The 19457-nt window shown below is 39.8% G+C and overlaps 1 protein-coding gene and 1 pseudogene across 4 annotated transcripts in view; one reads left to right on the forward strand and one right to left on the reverse strand.

Annotated features, from left to right (window-relative positions):
- LOC119807744 (cat eye syndrome critical region protein 2 homolog) overlaps positions 1-19457 on the reverse strand; it is a 103496-nt gene that overhangs the window by 50648 nt on the left and 33391 nt on the right. The window lies entirely within an intron of this gene.
- Positions 14717-15059, forward strand: LOC119806402 (annotated as a pseudogene).

Raw genomic sequence — 19457 nt, forward strand, 5'->3', positions numbered from 1 at the left:
GCCGCTCTTGCAGCTGGCGTCACAGCTCATTAGTGAAAAGTCTGACCAATTCCCGCCCCTCCCCACTTTCCCTGCTCTGGAGAACAAACCTTTCCACCACGCAGTGGCTACCAGGGGAAGAGCTCAGGCAAAGAATGGGACAGCCCACACTCCTGGGCAGTGGAAGGGAACACAAAGAGGTGCTTTAGCACATATCATAGAAAAGTATTCTTGTTTGTTTTTAACGTCTTAACTGCTTAACAAACACATTTGTGACTACAGATACTCTAATGACAGGATATTACTAGTTCATTTAGCATAACCTGTCACATGCTTAACCTTCTTTCTCCTAAACACTGATATTTCATCTTGTATGCTATGTTCCTGTTCTTTGTACACATTTTCTTTAATCTTACTAAAAGAGGTAGCAGAGAGAAAATTCCTATTCCCAACTATGGATAAAGATCACAGATCTGCATAATTGGCAATCAATCACACTAATGCTTTGCGTTCATTAGAGACAGAAAAGAAATAAAGAAAAACACTTAAGGAATATATTGTTTGTTGCATTTGTTTAAGAGCTAAGATCCTTCTAATGTGCATAGAACTAAGAACGGTGTAGGATCTGAGTCAGATTTGCTTCTGTATGGGAACAGATCCACTTCTGCACAAAGGGGATGCACAGCAGGCAGCTTGAAGAGCTCTCCCAGCTGCTGTCCAAGAGAGAATGCCTGGAGTGTAAGCTCAGAATACTGGGAGAAAATAAAGCACACTGATCTCCAGAAGGCACCTCTGACTTTGACAGCTGATGCTTTCTCACTTGGTATAAATTAATTTAATCCCAAAGGCATGTGCCATGCCAATTTAGACTGTAAAGTATAAATCAGACAGAGTGCCTATAATGCTCGGGTACTGAAACCAACTATAAACACTTTTAGTTGGCCAAGCAGTTTATCCTGTGTGCTTCCAAAAGCTATAGGTCTGTTTGGCTGTAATAATTTTTTCTCAACTATTTTAGAATCAATCTAAAATAGCTCCTTCACTCCAGGTTGATGCAACTCTAATACCAATTTCATTGGAAAATATCAATTATATCAAAAAACAAACCCAGAGTGTGACTTTCTGTAAATGTGTGATCCTCACAGTTGCAAAGGGAGGAGCAGAGATTCCTGAAACTGCACGTAACTTCCTGAGGCCAAAAAGCTTCCTCTGGCCATGTTCTAAGAAGAGATCAGTGCATGGACCAGGCAAGCATAGCCATGCAGAAAAGAAATCTGGAAAAACATGTTCCTAGCTAGCCATACCCAGCTTCTACTACCAGGCACTAGGATGGGTTGTCTAGATTCCATGATGGAGGTCAAGGCCATGTGCAGCAGCTGGGTTCCACCAACCACAGGCAGGATACACAAAACCAGCAGGTAAAAATAGCAAAACCTGTCAACAGTTTTACTGTCAGTTTTGTTTTTACTGTTGGTCTTTGCTGCTGGGAAGGTATTCTTAATTAGATATTTGCATAAAATTTAAAGTTAAAGCAGAAGACTTTGAGAGAACTACTTCTGGAAGTTACTTCAAATGACAGTTCCAGGCTTCAGAAACTATCTGTGTTCTCTGTCCTCAACCAGGTCACTGCTGCATGACTTGGAAACTCTCTAGTAAGGAACCAAAGACTTGACTTTGGACAGCGGTGGAGACGTGGATGGGTGGACGCTGAAAGGGTGAGAGTGGAAGTGGGAGCCATGAGACGAAAGGGAGGCAACATCTCAGAAGTCAAGTCAACAGCATTTACAATTAAATGTAACAGTTAAAAAACTTAAATTTCTAAATAAATTGTAATCTTGATCAACAAATACATAAGGGCTAGAAGTGGCTCGATGGGTAAGAGTGCTTGCTACGCACTCTTTGATCCCTGCATCCATGTAAATGTGTCCCATTTGGCCACACAACTTGTAACCCAGTGGGTTTTGGGGTGCGGGCACATAAAGGTTTTTGATGTTTGTTGGCTTCCAGAGTGTCTGGCTTAGAGAAAAAGATGAAGAGTGATGAAGGCATGCATGTGAAGGCCAGATATCCCCTTCTGGTCTCTAGGCATGAATACCTGCGCATGCGCCACATGCACACACAAATAAATAAATCTAAAAAGACAAAGAAGGAGAACTCCTTACTACCTACCACCTATGTAGCAAGAAATCCTGAAGGAGACAGGCAGTAAGCATTTTCAATTCTGAGGGAAAGATGAACACAGGCTCTTGGAAACTCTCACAAGTCAGTAAGTGAACCTCAACAAGACACTCTGTGAAAACTATATACAACATCTGAGAATAAAATGTTAAAGGTTGTTTTTTTTTTTTAAATTAGTAATAGCCTGTGCTTAAATACTTGATACTGACTAGTGCCTCCATGAAGCAAGTGGTAACAAATGATCCCCAAGCTAAGTAAATGAAAGAAGCTAGCCACTGGGAAGCAGTCTTTCTAAAAGACTGATGAATGATTTAAGTCTCAAAGACTGAATTCCAAAGAAAACAAAAAATAAAATGAAAAGAAAGCAGGTATGACTACACCCATGAGGAGGTAGTGAGTGGAGCAAAACCTTAAGAAGTTGAGGACTACTGGAAAGAAATTAAGTAGATCGTTACAACCATACTCATAAAAGGATTATTGAAACCTAACCCCCCCCTTCTTGATTCTCTTTACTTCCTAGCTGCCGTGTGATGCAGTTCCCAAATAGGTGTCCCTTATGTGATTTATTATGACACCATAAGCTTAAATAAACAGGGTCAAATAACAGTAGTTTTTAAACCATTGGTCAAAATAAGCCTTCTCCTTTTAAGTTAGGTTATCTTAGAATCTTGTTACAGATATAGAACATTAAACTTAATTAACCCCTATAGTATGAGTTCTCTTTGAAAAAGATCATCAGAATCCAAAGGGGATAGACTTCATGCTATCATTAGCGCAAAATCTCAAGATAAAGAACTTGCTAGTGTTCATCCAACCTTGCCCTTGGGGAGAAACACTGATGATACTTTGTTGTGGGGGACAAATATTTCATCAGCCCAGAAAAAAATGATTCCCTCCAGACCAGGTTAGCTGGTGGATCTTGGTGTTAAGAACCTGGTGTGTGCTGTATGGCAGCTGTGGACATTAAGTTCATGAAAGGTGACCTACAAAATTTTATTCTGACACTTGAGGCCTATGGACACTGCTAAAACTTTCAACCTACAAAGGGCTAGATTTTGTCATCTGAAATCAAGCATAACAAGAGAAAACACTAGAATGAGAATTTGGAAGCAACTGGGGAGGGCACAAGGCAAACAAACAGGTATGATTTTGTAGGGAAATAGATAAATAAGGAAAAAGAAAAGGACACAAAAGGAGTTTCCCCAAGTCAGTATGAACAATTAATGAGCGTTCAATGAAGGTACTCAAGTTTCACCCAATTTTTTTGGCTTCTCTCAGCCATACTCAATAAAGAAGAAAAATGCCTTGAATCACATATTAAATGTACAAACACTAACAAAAGCTTGCAAACAAAGTCTCTAATTTTCATACCCAACACAACATCCAAGCAAAAAAAAAAAAAAAAAAGGCCTCCTCAAAATCTTAATTATGGAATCCGGTAACCCCAGAACCCACAGAAGGAGAAAACCAACTCTCAAAGGTTGTTCTTTGACTTCCACATGTGTACATGGGATTTGTTTGTCCAGAGCCACCCCCTACACCAAGCACAGCAATAAATATACAAACAAACAATTAAGTACCAAAACTGTAAGCCAAAATAGTCCTAAGAATGCTAACTAGTTGGCAGTTCATCCTGGTAGTTTTTCAAAATTGCTGAGCAGACAGACCTCAAGTGATATTCACTAAAAGAATAAAAATAACAAAAACTTCATTAACTTTTAAAATTACATACATCTCTCTCTCTACCTATCAATCATACGTGCCATGGTGTAAATGTCATGGCACAAGCATGGAAACGAGGCAACAACTTCTTTACCCACTTGAGCCATTATATCCGCCTTTGTTTATATATTTATGAGACAGGGTCTCACTACTTAGCCCTGGCTAGCCTAGAACTCACTATGTGGAGCAGGTTGGCTTTGAACTCTTAACTAGCTTCTGCCTCCTGAGTGCTGGGATCACATCTGGAGTGGTACATCACCACACCAAACTTGCTTAAAAGAGAAAATAAACTACATTCTAAGAGAAAATAAATTACATTCAGATATATCACAACCTCAACAGTAACGATCTGACTGCCTAATAAGAAAATTCTTCTTCAGCCACAAATGGGACAACCACCACATAAGGTTTCAGAACTATAATGGAAGGGGGTATGTACAGATTTTAAGAGCCTGACAGGCAGTGGTGGTAAACACCCTTAACCCCACCACACAGGAGGCAAAGGCAGGTGATCTCTGTGAGTTTGAGGCAGAGCAAGTTCCAGGATGGTCAAAGATGCACAGAGAAACTATGTCTCAAAAACAAACAACCAAAAAACATTGCTAAGAGCCTCTCGCAAACAAAGACTGTAAGAGACAAAAAAAAAAGGGGGTTGGAGGAGGCAGCACATGGCAGTTGAGGGACCAAAGCAAAACAAGTGTCTTTGGAACACATGGCAAAACTACTACAATTCATGAATGTGTGGTCACCTCCTGATGATCCCCACCCCATATAGGAAAAAGCAGTTTTCCTTAAGTGACTGACCACACTCCCGTGGGTAGCCACACAACTGGGGCTATAAGCAACACAAACTAGATTTGGGGTGGGTTATGAATGCAAACTTTAAAAAGGACAGGAGGGAGTAGGGAAGTGAGAAGTGAATTTGGAAGGAGTTAGGAGTAGGAGGGGTGGTAGTGAGTATGATCTAAATACATTGTGAAATTCCTAAAGATTAATAAAAATACCAAGTGGGGGAGTGGACATGGTGGTACACATCTTTAACACCAGCACTTGAGAGGCCAGCCTGATCTACAGAATGAATTCCATTTCAAAAGACCAAGAAAGAAAGAGTAACTTTAGTGTCAGCACAGGGAGGCTACAAGAAAATCTCTCTGAACTCAAGCTTCTCCTTGTTGCTTTTGCCTATAGCAAGTCCACTTTCTAATAAGCCCAATGCTGTCTTGAAGCATTCATAGAATTTGCTAGGAGTGGCACTTCCCTGGTAAGGAGTTCAACACACGCAGTGCAACATGTCTCCCACTGTAGACTCTTGAGTAAGAAGGAATCCACTCAGCATGCATGGAAACCTAAGCACAAAATTCTTAAGCAACTTTATGTCTCCACAAACACTAGGATATCTCAGAAAGCACAGGAGAGTGTCAGTGCACTGATCTTCTGAGTGTTGAAGGTGGAGAATATTTCACTTTGTTCAGTGCCTTGAGCACAGTGAGTAAAGATTTTAGGTCATCACACTGAAATTGTCTACTGTAAACAGTCCACGGCTAGCTCCTTAAGAGGGTCAAAAATTGGGGGTTGCAAAGATGGTTTGGTGGTTAAGAGCACTTGCAGAAGGCCTGCACCCACAGAACATCTAATAACCATCTGTAACTCCAGTTTCAGAGGACCTGACAACATTTCAGAAAAGGCACCAGGCACATACATGATACATACATTCAAGAATATGCATTATCCATACACATAAAATTTTTTAAAAAAAAGAGGACCAAGAAATTCAGGATTGTTCTTCAGGGATATACTGATCAACAGTAATAGCCCATTTTGCATTTATTTATTTTTATGCATGTGGAGGTCAGATTTTTATTTTTGCAGACAAAAGCCACCTGACAGCAGGACTAGTAATTTCTCAATTCCTACCCAGGCTCTCTCTGTGACTTGTGAGCAACTGCAATGCATCACTGGTACTTGCCATTGCCCAGCACACCAAAGTTTCCAATGGCCACTTTGCTGTCACAATATTGGGCACAATGGTGCTGAAAGTTCTGAGTATGACAAGAAGCCTATGGCCCCAGGCACAACAGTGAGACCAAGAGGCTAAAGCCTCAGCCACACATCTACTCGGAAGGAGTCTTTATGGCACTGGGGCCCAAGGGGGCCGTAAACAAGGAGGAAATCAGTTTGGAGCAGAGGCACCAAGAAGCTTTCCTGGCAGAAGGTGCTCATGTTTTGTCAATCACATTCTGGTGATGCTTGTGATGGGAATTATTTCTCTAATTTTAGTCAGCTTACTTGCTACAGGGACCTTTAGAGAAATTATGCTAGATTTTTCCTATTTCATGTGTGTTTAGATGTGTGTTCACATGTGACAGGTGTGAGTATGCCACAGGGCAGTTTGTGGGGTCCAATTCTCTTCTACCACACAGGTTCCAAGAACTGAACTCAGGCTATCTATCAGTCTTGGCTGCAAACACCTTTAGTCATTGAGTCATCTTGCTGGCCCATCCATAAGAATCTTCTCAATGCTACATATTAACAATTCAGATTTGTAAGACTATTCATACTTTTTAATAAGTTACATGTCTGTTTACTTAATAAATACATGTATTTGTCTGAATGAGTTTATGTACACCAATGTGTGTTCAGGAGTTCTAAGAACTGGAAATTACATGTGGTTGTGAGTCACCATGTGAGTATTGGGAAGCAAACACAGGTCACCTGCAAAAGCAATAAGAGCTCCTAAGAGCTGAACCCTATTCTTCCAGACAAGTTATTAGTATTAACTGCCCTATATGCGTCCATAACCAAAGATCTACAAACTTCTATTCTCTTTTGAGCAAGCATCTCACTATGTGATCCTGCTTGCCTCTGCCTCACGGATGCTAGAATTAAAGACATGTTTCAACATACGCACCTAAGCCAATCTTAATTGGGCACTTAGTTTTAAAAGGGGGCTGAAGAGATGGCTCAAAAGTGAAGAGCATTTGTTTTTCTTGCAGAGGACCCAAAGTTGACTTTTTTTAGGGGCCACCTGCACAAAATGAGACAAACATCCTCCCAATTGATAATAAAGCTCTACCACTACGGTCTGGTCCCTTCTTGGCACACAGGAAAATGGCAGGCGTTCTGGAAGTTAAACTGCCTTTTGTATAAACTGACTTATGTTAATATCTCCAACTCTAAAACCTTTTCCTTATGAATGAAGTTGCCTCTCCTTGCTCCTGCCAGAGACAGTTCATTTGCTTTTGAAGAAAGGAGACAGGGTCTCCCCTATGCTGTCTAGCTGGTCTTGAGCCTTCTAGGAGATTCACCCACATAAGCTTCCTGCATAGTTTAGACTACATCTAGTCATTCATTTACTTACTTATTTTAGCTTACACACATACCAGAAGAAGAATAGTTACTTACATGCCTACAACTTGTGAGAAATTAATTCACCAACAGTGCTTCTGGTATATCATTTCTTTCACCCTTCACTTATTACCAAAGTTGCTTAGCTCAGTACTACTTCTACCTACCAATTCATTCCCACCCACCACACCATCTGTGTTTATGGGTATTTTATCTGTATGTATATCTGTGTGTCACATGCATGCAGTATGTACACCCAAAGAGGTAAGGAGAGGGCTTTATAGTCCCGGAAACTAAAGTAACAGTTATGAGCTGCCATGTGTGCTGGGAATTGAACCAAGGTTCTCTGGAAGAACAAGCCAGTGTGCTCTTAACTGCTGAGCATCTCTCCAGGCCCTCATTCCTTTTTTCATTTGTAGTGAACATTTATTTATTTATGTTTTTGCATTTTATGACTGGGTGTATCAGAGCTTATTTCACAATTTCACAATACACTATGGAGGTCAGAAGACAACTCGCTGGATTCAGTTTTCTCCTTTTAACATGTGGGTTCCAGGGATCAAACTAAGATTGTCAGGCTTGACTTGAAGAGCCCTTACCCCTTAGTCCGTTCACTGGCCCTCATTCATTCTTTTTTTTTGTTTTATTTTTGTTTTTTTGTTTTTTTTTTGTTTTGTTTTGTTTTTCAAGACAGGGTTTCCCTGTAGTTTCTAGAACCTGTCCTGGAACTAGCTCTTGTAGACCAGGCTGGCCTCGAACTCAGAGATCCACCTGCCTCTGCCTCCCGAGTGCTGGGATTAAAGGCGTGAGCCACCACCGCCCAGCCTCCCTCATTCATTCTTTACCGCTTCTCTTCAAATTCAGAAAAGAGTTTGGTATACTCTGATGGTCCCAAAGCTTGTGATGTTTACTTGTTCACACTATGTAAAACCTAGAGTCTGTGAGGCTTCTTTCCTCATCTCAGACTCCTTCAGGGAAATGTAAGTTTGAGTAGATTCATGTATGCCTCAGTAACTGAAATGTCTTTGAATAGGAGCCAGGACCCAAGCAAGAATCAACTGAAACCCCCTAAGAATGAGCAGACAACCTTAGATTCTGAGGAGCGTCTGCACATCTAATAACTTTGGATATTCTCTACTCAAACTACTCAGTGCAAAGGTTTGGTTGTTGTCATTACCAATAAACCAATGTGAAAGAGCAATTAGTCTCCAAATAGACAGAACCTACCAAGAACTCAAGCTAACTTATAACTCAGAACAGTCTTCCTCAAAGGCAAGTCTTTGTGTACAAAAGTGCTCAGAAATTCATCTTCCTTCCAGATGTTTGCTGTTTGTCCCCTATAATGTATAATGGTACTTGGTGACTAGAAGTGAAGCAGTGTAGTAATGCTTTAATACAGAAGCAACATGAAGAAGGCTATGTGTTGTGGAATAGTCGTGTAACTATGAAAATATATGTTGCATTTGTTTAACTATGTAAACTTTTACCTTGCCTGACTTAGGTACCTGACTGATCTAACAAAAAACTGAACAGTCAATAGCAAGGGAGGAGGTATAGGTAGAATGTTCAGGTAGGGAGAGAAAGAAAAAGAAGAAAAGAAAGAGATGACAGGGAGACGCCAGTAGCCAACCACCATACCTGGAGGAAACAGCAAACTAGTACTTACAGAATGAAAGAAAGGCAAAAAGGCCCAAGGCAAAAGTAGATGATAGAAACAGGTTAAATTAAAAGAGCTAGTGAGACAAGCCTAAGCTAAGGCTGAGTATTCATAATTATTATTATGTTTCCATGTCTTTTATTTGGGAGCTGGTTGGCAGCCCAAAGAAAAAGCTCAGGAACACCTGTTTTCACTGGAAACTACAAATGGTCACTTCTCCATATAATTCTTTCTTGAGTGAGCAATGCTGCTGGAAGGACAGGCTGGCATCAATTGAGAGGGCACTGAGCACAAAGTTTATTGAGACTATCAATCTAGGAACTCTCTGGAGGCTTACAGATAAAAATGATCAGAATGGAATGTAAGCAAATTTAATCTGTAAATAGTTTAACCTACACTGAGTAAAGGAATTAGTTTGGAATACAGCTTAGTTTTGATTTTTTAAAAAACTTGTATGTCTTAGCCTGTTCCTGTCATTAAAATAAAAATAACTTAGACTGTATATAATTTAGATGTAGTAAAAATCAGTTCTTTGCAATTCCACTGAGAGGTCCAAGATTCTGGAACTTGTAGGTTCAGTGTGTTATGAAGTTGTATTGACAGTAGCTTCTTGTCATCACATAGCAGAAGAAAAAGAAGTCATCTTATACTGTAGAACAGAACTTCCTTAGGGAGCAGTAACTTCACCATTTCCCTAAAGGCCCCACCTCATAATGCCAGCGCAATGAGGATTATGTTTCAAGATAAATTTTGAAGAAAAATTTTTGTCCATATTGGAGCAATGACAATGGACACAAATATGTGGATTTGAGAATACTTAAAATGAGAACTGGAGAGATGGGTCAGCAGTTAAGAGTACTTGCTGCTCTTCCGGAGGACCTGGTTTGGTTCCCAGGACCAACATGGCAGCTCACAACCATCTATAACTCTACTTCCAGGAGATGGATTCCCTCTTCTGGCCTCAGTGGTTAGTGGTGCACATACCTAAAAACACTCACACACATAAAACATCCCTCTCCTCAAAATAAGAAGTAAGGCAGGCATTTGGTTTCTATTGCCATGATAAAGACCATAGCCAAAAGAAGCCTGGGAAAGAAAGGGTTTATTTGACTTACTCTTCCCAATCACAGTCCTGGAAGAACTTAAGCAGGGTAAGATAAGAACCTATACAGAGGTCACAGAGAAATACTGCTCACTGCCTTGCTTCCCATAACTTACTCAGTTTTCTTTTCTATACTTTGTACTACCTGCCCAAAAGTGTCACCACCCACACCAAACAGCAATGAAGAAAATGCCCTCAGTGGAATGCTCACAGGCGTTCATCTGATGAAGGCAATTCCACTTCCCAGAAGTGTAAGTTTGTGTCAAGTTGACAAAAACTAACTAGTAAGGGTGGGATCGTAATAGATCTGTAGTACAACACCTGTCTAACAGGATTTAATTACCGAAAACAAAGACATTTCGTCCATCATTCCTCAGAACATTAAGTGCCAAATTAGTATTAGTATGTCAAAATGCTTGATTTTAAAATTGTGTTTAATGGTCTACAAGAGCTAGTTCGAATACAGCTAGGACCATTACACAGAGAAACCATGGGGGAGGGTAATTGCTGTTTGAAGCAGGACACGGTGGCGTAAGCCTTTAATCCCAGTACTTGGGAGGCAGAAGCAGGCGGATCTCTCTGAGTTCGAGGCCAGCCTGGTCTACAGAGTGAGTTCCAGGATAAAACGAAGTTTGGTTGATTTTGGCAGGAAAATTGAAATGCTGGGCAAAGGCAAACCATGAGTACGGTAAAAGATATTCACCACCCTATAGAGCCAGCCAAAAGTTAATTGCATCACGTAAAAATAAGCTAGCCGAACAATTTCATGGTATACAAATTTGATTTTGTGCTTAATAAAAGGTAAAATATTAAGAACAAAGCACTGCTTTATAATATATTTTTATGTTTATAATCAGTTAATGTTTGGTTTCTATACCTATTTTGTGTATTTATCTATCCAGGTCATATAAAGCAGTCCTAAGTGGAAAAGGTTTAAGAAGCCACGTTCTAGATAACCATAAGGGAAAAAGGCAAACTTAAATAACTAAAGGATGATACAATTACAGAACTTTACTGCTGCAGGACATTGGTGGTCACTGTATGCCACTGCAATGACCACCAAAGTTTTGTGCTTCATCATAAAGGCATCTCCATCTCATTAGCCTTGGAAAACTACCTGCTCCCATGAACCAGCGGAGGACATTCCACACCCAGGAGATCTTAAGAGGCTTGCTTAAGGTACTTGTACAGAAAAGGGAAATAAATAGTGTTCTGGAAAAAAGTCACAACCCCTTCCTGAAATTCTCCACCTCGTCCCACTCATAAACAATCCCCCATTAAAGTTTGCTGCAAGTCAAGCAGCAAGCTCTCTAGTGAAGCCTACTCCCCATCTGTTTTTTGAGAGCTACCTTTACTATGATGAACTCCCCCTAAATCCTCACTTTGTATCATCTCTATGCTTTCTTTGATGGAGACAAGAATGGAGACATTGTCTCTACCTTTGAGAACTTCCATCGACTTTTGCAAATAACATTTTCATAATAAAAATGTTACGTGCAGGGCATAGTGGTACACATCTTTAATGTCAGCATTCAGAAAGCAAAGGCAGGCGAAGCTCTTTGAGTTCGATGCCAGCCTGGTCCAAGACAGTCAGAGCTGTTACACAGAGAAACCCTGTCTGGAAAAACAAAACAAACAAATACTGTTTGTGAACAACAAAAAAGTATTTAAACACCAAGATACGTGTTGGTTTTATGAGAAAATACTGTGAAGTGTGCTACTATGAGAATTCTGTTTTAGCACTAGGTCTGCAGTGATTAGAATGCTGGCTTTATTAAATGTTATAGTCTCAGATTACATCATTAATTCATTTTTTAAATTATTGCCGGGAAGGAGCTTAAAAGAGGGACTCTCAGGATGACCTTGAACTTAACTATAAGATGAACATGAACTCCTGCACTGAGATCAGTTATACACTTACCACAAATGGACGCCCTTTTTTATTTTAAAATTTTGTTCATTTTTAGTGGGGCTTTTTTGGTTGGTTTGTTTCTGTTTTCCAAAACAGGTCTTTTTAAATATTTATTTATTTACTTATTATGTATACAATATTCTGTCTGTGTGTCTGCCTTCCTCTGCCTACCAAGTGCTGGGATTAAAGTGCACCACCACCCACTGGCTGGGGAGTTGACATTTTTGACCAAAAGCATCTAATGGATGATGTTGGTACCAGGCCTTGAGACCACCTTTTTTTTATGGCTTATTTTGATTTCCTTCTTTTTCAGAAGCACATTCTAAAAGCCTGAAAATGTTTCTGGTAAATTATTTTTCAATAAGTATTCTATGGACCAAATCATCCATCTCCTATTTAAAATGCAACTCCCAAGCCTCCTGCTGGATCAGAATACTGCAGATGAAAGCTAACAATCTTTTTTTCCCCCAAAGACTTTCTTTTTAATTATGGATCTGTATGTGCATGTGAGTGCAGGTGCCCTTGAGGGCCAGTGGCAACAGATTCCCTGGAGCTAGAGTCACAGGCAGTTGTAAGTCACGGGAAGAGAACTCGGGTCTTTTCCAAGAGCAGCAATCGCTCTTACCTGCTGACCCATTTTCCCAGCCCTATGAATAAGCTGCCCTCAGCAGTATCACAGTAAGAAGTTCAGCAGAAACAAATTGTGAAATCGTACATTAAACTCTTCTTGTTTAACAGTTTCGTGATGGGGGGTTGTTCAGTCCTGTCTTTTTTTTCTCTTAGAATCTTCTGAATAGAAAATAAAACAAACCTTACTAATTCAATTAGTCTCTTGAATTTAATGTGGTGAGTTTGCTTACTAAGTAGTATTTGCTGAAATAAGCTCTATAGACCTTGTCACACCTCCTTCCTTACTTTTGAAACAATTTTTTTTCTTCTTTTCATGGGTTTTTGTAGGGAAATTGTATGGTTTTGTGAGGATCTGTGAATACATGTGGTTTCTGGAGCAGACTGGAAGAATGTGTATGGTGGTGGTTTTTTGCATGTATGTGTGTTTTTTTGTGGGGAGTGGGGTGGGCACAAATGTGGAAAAAGCTTTAAATTGGTATCAGGAATCTTCCTGAAGCCCTCTCTTTTATCTTATTCTTGGATGCTGCCTCTGCCTTCTGTGGATGGAATTGCAGCAGACACCAATCACTGAGGTAACTCCCCAGGCCTTTGTTTTGTTTTTGTTAAAGCTTCCCAGTCTTGCCTGAAATGTGCAGTGGGTGATCACCTGCTGGAACTGCAGGCATGGACCATAACACCAAGCTATTTGTTTTTCTTGGTATGACCTTCTCAGGGAATTTTATTATCCACAAAATTCTTACAGCAAATTCGTCATGTCAATCACATCTCTGGAGTTGTTTCACAAAGAATTTCAACCAAATAATTTAAAAAGTCTTCAATCTACAAACACATCATCTATAAAGACAGAAAAATCCAAAGATCCAGGAGGAAGACCTCCAGTTAACTTATCCTCTCATAATAGCCCTCAAAAAAAAAAAAATTCACGTCTTCAAAAGAAAGACCACAGATCAGTACATAGGAAACCATTAACAACTGGTATTAGTATCCCTGGGGACTTTTTAAAAGAAGCTTTCAAAAGATTTGAATAAATGATGCATTGTTCTATGTAAATAATGGTAACTGGTTTCTAATTGGCATACTGCAATACAACATTACTGACTAAACTAAAATAAAATTAAGTAGTTCTATTTATAATATTATCACCAGAACACACTAAGGTACTTGAGTCTTCCAGCATTATTCCTCATTCATTTTCTTGACTGTAGCAAGATCCAACCACCCTTCCCGTGTGCTTCAGATAACAGTCAAGACTTGCTACCTTGACCAGCATCCTTTTAACATACTAGTAAGTCCTGAAATCCTCTAAGTTATAAATTAGAAACACAATCATCAGCTGGGAGGTGGTGATGGCGGTGCATGCCTTTAATCCTAGCACTCGAAAGCAGAGACAGTTGGATCTCTGAGCTGAAAGCCAGCCTGGTCTACAGAACTAGTTTCAGAACAGTCAGTGCTACACAGTGAGACCAAGTCAAGTAGGGAGGGAGGAAGAAAAAACAAAACCATCAGTAGAGGCACAGAGTTCTAAGTTCTTTGGCCATTTAGTCTATAGTCTAGCAGACAAAGTGTATCTGTAATGTTTATGTGACTGTCTTGCTGAGAAGTATCTGGAAGGGTAGTAAGTTACTTATCTTCTTGATAAGTCTCTTTTTAGTCTACTAAAACCAAAATTGTCTGCTTTTTCTTACTTTCTCTTTGATACGCATATTTCAACTCTCATTTCTTATAAGGAAAGCTACATTTTACAGGTAACAGCCAGGTTACCTGTCAGGAGATGAAGATCAGACAATAGCTTGATATGTCATAGAAAGTATAAGGATAGACATATAAAACTTCATCAGTTAAATTTTGTGTGACCTTAAGAGACCTACCTTCTGAGACACCTTTGGTCTTTTCCTTAAAGGTTTTGTGCTATAAAACAAGGATGTTGGTCATAGCAATATACACCTTTAATCTAGCACTTGGGATGCAGAGGCAGACAGATCTCTGAGCGTTCAAGGCCAGCCTGGTCTACAGAGTGAGTTCCAGGACAGATATGCAGAGAAATCAACCCTTGTCTTTGGGGGGGGGGGGGGGGGGGGGGGGGGGAGGTGTTATTTTTCACCAAGTGTATCTAGGAAGTCTTTCAACATTGGGTTTTCTCATGACTATCTTAACTTTTCCTGAAAGAATAAATCCTCAGGACAAGCTTCTCATGATTCGGCACCACAAGACCACCATCTTCACAGACACCAAGGAGTCAAGTACCGAGTTTGAGCTGAAGTGCATCATTGAGAGAGCATCCTCAAGAGGCCGTCAGATGAGCAGCAGCTGTACAAGGATGACCAGCTCCTTGATGACAGAAAAATTCTAGGCAAGTGTGGCTTCACTAGCCAGACAGCAGGGCCACAGGCCCAGCCACAGTGAGACTGGCCTTCCAAGCAGCTGATGCCTTTGAAGCACTGAGCATGGAGCCCTTCTCCAGCCTTCCAGAGCTTCCAGATGTGATGAAACCACAGGATTCTGGAAGCAGTGCCAATGAACAAGCTGTGCAGTGAGGGCCCCAACCCCCCTCCCACCCCAGAGGCCCATTCCCTCAATAAAGAAGATTTGGCTGTCCATCTGGCTGCTGACTTTCTCTGTTCCCTCTTCTTACATTATAGGGTCTACTTACTCACTCAAGCTTACAAAGCTATCCTGCATTGCAGTCTCTGTGACTCAGGTCCTACAGGCCAAACAGAACACTAAGACTGAAAACCCAGTCCCAGGCCAGCCTGTTGAGCAAGGGACAGACTATTTGTCCTACTTCAACTTCTGAATCTAGTCACAAATAAAGTCTGTAGACCCAATAAGTGAATAACAAAAACCCTACTAGCCAGGCATCCTGGCTTGGGCCTGTAACTCCAGCACTGAGAGGGCTAAAACAGGAGGATGATCAAAATTGAAGCTACCTACTGAACTTTTAAAATTAACCAGGTCCTGCTTGTTTCCTTAGCCTAATATCAAAGAACTTAAACGATAACGATATTTGTTAATAAGGAAAATATTTTCCTTAGGATATATAATTTTGTTAAGTTTTACTGTGAATAATAACTAAGAACTAATGCATTTAGCTAAAACAAGAAAAATAAATCTTGAGCCATGCAGTAGGGGTGCACGTCTTTAATCCCAGTACTTGGGAGACAAAGACAGGTGGAGTCTGAGGCCAGACTGGTCTACAGGGCTGAGTTCCAGACATTCAGACAGAGAAACGCTGTCTCGAGAAACCAAAAAGAGTAAAAAAAGAAAAAGGAAAAAATGTCTTATAGGCAAACACTGAGGGCCATTTTCATATTAAAAGTCAGTAATTTGCTGAAGATACTGCTCAGAAAATAAGTTAGCCTCACAACTGCAAAACCCTAGGTTCAATCCCCAGTACCGTGATAGATAGACAGATGGACTGAAACCCCTGGGACCTACGTGGTGGAAAGAATCAGTTCCGCCAAGCTGTCCTCTAACTTCCATATGCACACTGTGACAATGAGAGTTCCCTTCACACAACACAACACACAAAGTAATTAAAATATGATTTTTAAATATGTGTTGCATTTAATTGTTTTAGACAGGGTCTCATTATGTAGCCTTGGAACCTTGTATGTAGACCAGATTGGCTTTGAGTTTGACTTCTGCCAGAGTGCTATATTAAAAGCATACACCTTACACAGTGGAGAAAAAAATTAAGGATGACTAGAGTGATGATCCTGTGGCTATAATCACACGTCACATGTCATTCTTGTAGTGGGCTCTGTCTGGTTCCCAGCACCCATGTAGGGCTGCTCACAAGCACCAGAGGCTCCAAGATCCTCTTCTGACATCTGTGGACAACTACACTCACATGCACAGATAGACATACACACAGAGAGGCACACACTCATATGCTTAAATAATTAATCTTTTTGTCTTGGGGGGGGGGTTTCTAGACAGGGTTTCTCAGTGTATCTCTGGCTGTCCTGGAACTCGAACTCACTCTGTAGCCCAGGCTGGCCTCTAACTCTGAGAGAGATCTGCCTGCCTCTGCCTTCCTGAGTGCTGGGATTAAAGGCATGAGCAACCACTGCCTAGCCAATAAAATAAATCTTAAAATTTTTTTCTAGTTAGTAATTTAAAAGATAGTTTGAATATAGGAGTCAAATCATAAGAACTCCCCGAAAGGCCAAAAGAGGTCTATTAACTGGAATTACAGATGGTGAGAGCCACCATGTGGGTGCTGGGAATTTAACAGCCTGTACTTTTATTAACTCTCTAGTCCCTATTTAAATATTTTCAAGCTAAAACATCTGATGAAAACAGAAGTCGCTGTCCTTACTTAACTTTATGATTCTCCATACCGAGTATTCCGACTCAGATGTACTCTTGATGAAACAGACTCATTTCAGAATCAGAACTATAAAATAGTCTATCAGGTAAAGCATACTTTATTGCATTTCTAAAGAGGCACTTATAAAAACAATATCATGAATATACCAATTCTTTCAACTTTCCTGTTAATTTTTAACTTTATAAAAATAATTTGTGTTTGTGTGTATGTGTGCGTACACATGTATGAATGTAGGTATGCATGTATGTATATATACTGTGTGAAGGATTCCATGGAGGTCAGAATATGGCATCAGATCCCCTGAAACCAGAGTTAGATGATTGTGAACCACCATGTGGTTGCTGGGATTTGAACCCAGGCCCCCTTCAAGAGTAGCCAGTGCTTCTGACCCAGAGTTAGCTCTCCAGTTTTATTATAAATTATTGTAGAAAATATTCTAGAATCACAGAAAAAAAAAACCTCATTGACATTATATCTTTATTCAATACCTATTAACCTGTAACATGAATGCCTATAACTTGAATGTTATTCCAAACTATTAAATTACAATATGCAACACTCGTCTTTCAAACTCATGGTCAAAAAAACCTGGTTAACATTCTTCATATAACATCCTTAGGTATAAGAGTCTTTGCCTTCTCAGACACTTAAAAAAACTTATTTAGCTTCAAATAATAAACAATAATATTTATCTTATTCCTTAAGGCTTGACATAATTTATTTTTAAATCTTTATACTATTTATTTAGGAAAGTTTACTTATGTACAGTGCAACATCAAGAGAAGAGACACCTTGTTAAAATATATCAAAAAATAATACAGCTTATAAAAAGCAAGAGAGTCTATTTTTATACATCTATGATGATTTGCTGCCAGTAAGAGATGAAACAGGGCAAGAATGAAGGGAAAATAGAAAATGAACAAGCCATCACACACAAACACACTCAGCCATCCACAAGGAGAGTATGTAGTATGTGTAACTCAAAATATTCAATGACTGGATATGAAAAGAGAGATTTGCTAAGGAAAACAAAAATCTAATTTTTGCACCCCCATGAAGAATATATATGCCAATACAGAGTGATTAGAATCCCAATAAGCTGCAATCTAGGATGAAGGTTGAAGCAGCAGTGAGATGAAAGGCGGCCCCTTTAACGTTTGCTCCTGGAGTCCAGCAACTCTCAGCAGTTGGCTGGAGACTGAGCTGGAAGATCCTGTGGAGCGCCAACAAAAGGACGAAACAAACTCAAGTTCCCAGGGCCCCCTCCCGACAACTAGTGAAACAACTTGATAAATGATTGCTCTGTCAAGAGACCTCGAAGAGATGGAGACGTCTGGAAGCAGAGGGGGAATGTATCTAATTTAAGAGGGGGTGGTGCAGAATGGCAAAGAGATCATGACTTGTCACACAATATCTGATCAGAAAACCTGAAGAAAAGACCACTAAACTCCACCGTCTAAGAACTGAAGCCCTGTGTAGCCAGACCTACACAGACCTTAGGAAGGACTTAGCATCTGGTCCTTCCTGAGCTTTTATTTTAAGGGAGAAGCTTTCTACCTTCCTGTCTTAACTCCAAGCTTAAGAAAGCATTGCTCAATTAGGAATAATGTAAAAAATACAAATTCCTTTTCTCTCTACTTCATACCTACAGAACCTGACTCAGACCTGAGAGTCAGAGACACAAGGGCTCAAATCTTACTCAACTGAAGAAAACAACTGTCATAAAATGTATGAATGAATGCATAATTTGAAATTTTTAGGAGTTCCCATATGGGACCCTTGATTTTGCTCCTCTTCCTTTAAGGTTAAATACAATCTCTTCCTAACCAAAACCTGGTATGGGTTTCAAAAAGCATTGGTGACAAATTCAATCAACGTACAACGAACATCTCTACGGGGGGGGGGGGGGGGAGTGGTACCCAAAGAGTAGGTCAAAAAGACTATTGCAGTTTCAGCAATTGATCAAAGACCCCCCCCAAAAAAAGTCAGTTCATTAAAATATGTCAAAGGCAAGAACAAGCAAGTAACATAAAGAGTTTAACTGATCAAGTGTTTATGTCTCTTCAACTTGCTGGGCTAGATAATGTTGCTGTAGTAAAAAATATTATGTTATATTGTTGTGCAAAGAAATTCTATGAAGGCCAAATTAACTTTTGACTGTAATAAAACAATTAGGATTAATAATCCAGGCATGGTGGCTGACCCAGAACATCAGCTGTATTAACTACTAGTTATATTATTATTATATTACTATATTAATTATCAGTTGCAACTATAATAAACAATAAAGAGGCATTCTGCACAATGGAAAAACCAGGAGAAAAATCACTACTTAACAGGGTTGAGTTGGAAGGTCTTGTTCCTCTAATTTTTCTTGAAAGTAAAAATATCTAGTGAATTTTTCTAGAAAAAAATGTATGTATGTATGTATGTATGTATGTATGTATGTATGTATGTATGTATGTATGTACGGTCTGTCAAGAAACTGCTTGGATTAAATAAAAATGGCTGTTCAGTGAAGTATCTCACTTGCTAACTGCCCAAATGGCCTCTTCATCAGGAGGCATTTCAAAAAGGTTCCAACTTGGAGATACAGAGA

The sequence above is a fragment of the Arvicola amphibius genome, chromosome 2 (assembly GCF_903992535.2).
Source record: "Arvicola amphibius chromosome 2, mArvAmp1.2, whole genome shotgun sequence".
Lineage (NCBI taxonomy): Eukaryota > Metazoa > Chordata > Mammalia > Rodentia > Cricetidae > Arvicola > Arvicola amphibius.